Source organism: Galeopterus variegatus, unplaced genomic scaffold (assembly GCF_000696425.1).
Source record: "Galeopterus variegatus unplaced genomic scaffold, G_variegatus-3.0.2 Scaffold4612, whole genome shotgun sequence".
Lineage (NCBI taxonomy): Eukaryota > Metazoa > Chordata > Mammalia > Dermoptera > Cynocephalidae > Galeopterus > Galeopterus variegatus.
The window spans coordinates 115,800-117,953 of record NW_007730723.1 but is presented as its reverse complement, the minus strand read 5'-3'; positions in this window follow the sequence as shown (position 1 = coordinate 117,953).

Here is a 2,154-nt window from a genome sequence, read left to right as displayed (position 1 = left end):
ATTGGCCCATTTGGCTCAGGATTACCGGCAGGTAAAAGAGCACCACAACCAGCGTGGTTGCCTAGCTTTACAACTGGCGTCATGAACAGGATAAAGAGCTAGACAATAGGCACTGTGAGGATTCCAGGCCTTAGCCTAGCCAGACAAAGGTGCACATGGGTATGTCACATCTTGATTCCCATTTCCTATAGATTCCATTTTTCTTATGATTTTAGGGCATTTCCTATATAAGTCCCTTCTTGCTCTATTCTCACATGGTGGAAGATGCAAAGCAGCTCTCTGAAGCCCCTTTTATAAGGACACTAATCCCCATCAGATGATGACTGCCATTTATAAAAACCCTCAAGTAATGTGAATTCTGGTTTGTCACTTCCTGGCCAATCACTCAGCCTCTCCAAGGTTCCATTTGCTCGTCTGAAGAGTGGAGACAAAGCCCACCCACCATGTGCCACTCACGGTGTGGCAACTCAGATGAAATACAAGTCATGCAAAGTGCTCAGCACAGCACCTGGAACAATCACCAGCAATCAATAAAGAGCAAACACAGTTATTATGATGAGGGGGGAAAAAACTACAAGAAATAAATTCACACCAGTCATTCATCAACTCCATCAACATTTTTTTTCCTTTCTTTTTTGGCAGCTGGCCAGTTCAGGGAGGATCTGAACCCTTGACCTTGGTGTTATGAATGCCATGTTCTAACCAATTGAACTAACCAGCCAGCCTTCTATCAGTGTTTTCAAAAACAAGCACCTGACCCTCTGCTAGGCACTAAGAAGGCTAGAGGTTGCACTCTTCTCAACAAAATTAGATAAATGTCCTCTTCGATTCACAACATTGAGAGCCCAAATTCTCACAAAAGTCTACAAGTGTAGTGAAATTTTAATTCTAATCAGTAGGCAGAATAATCCTCCCAGGCCTTGCAAAATGCCTGATCATCAAGCAAACGTTATATGTACTCTGTTCTGGAAATTTAGGCAGGTAAGTAACCTACCACATTTAGAAAGATTTTCAGTAACAACAGATACAACAAAGCAGGTTTTATTTAACCTCCAGTTAGACAGAAATCCAGATAAGTAGAGACCTTCAAGGCAGGATATTACTAGTGAGTCTCTGTTAGATTCTGCCTGTAAGTCCCTTAATAATGATTCAGGAGGCCCGAGCCCCTGGGACATGCGGACAGTGAGAGAAAAAGGGCTGAGGATGGCATTGGTAAATGCTGATCTAAGTCCCTGAGCATTTGGGCAGAAATTTGTAAATCACTAGGTGAGGGAAAGTTGCCTGGTATTAATGGGAGTCTTTTTGACCTTGCCAAACTGGCAGACCTCTTCCTGCCCAGGTTGCTGTTGTGTTTAAGTGCCCACAGGGATAGAGCGGCTGGGCACAGCACACTGAAATCCAATTTATTTATCTCTGTTGGCATGTCCCCAAAGTTCTAATGACTCAGACCCTCCCACGGTAATAAATTCATTTGTCAAATTAGAGTCCCCAGGTTATCTTCCCCCCACCTCCACCCTGTGCTATCTTTATATAGAAAGTTCAGCTTCCTTTTCCCAGTGGAGACCTCTTCTATCAGTCTGTTTCTGAAATCTGTATGGGTGTGCTAAATTCTAAACAACCCATCTGAAACCCTCAGGCTAGCGGCTCTGGAGGAAGCATGTCCTGCTAAGAGAAAGAGAAAAAGAAAAATGAAAGGCTTTGTTAATGACTGCACTTTCTTCATCAAGAAGCTCCTTGGAGTTGTTGTTTGTGACATCAGTGAGACAAACCTTGCTTGGAGGGAGACCTGCCTGGGTCTACACCCTGTTGGTCAGTTGACTTGCCAGCTCTGTGATGGGGACAAGCCCCTTCTGGCATTTCACTTTCTCTAGCTATTAAACAGGTGTGAGGATCACAGTACTTGCCCTATGAGGTTATAGGGAGGTTAACCACGTAACACTATGCCTGTCACAGAGTACATCTCGCTACTGCCTGACACAAGACTTCATTTTGCTGGTTCACAGTTACACAGAGTGGTTACATCCAATCCAATTCACAAAACTAAGTAAATATAGCTTTTATATTTAGACTTTTGGCTCAGTCCCTAAACATCTCTTGCCTGGCATCCCCAAGTGCTTTTTGTGCCTTTAAGACAGAAGTCTAATTCTATGCACT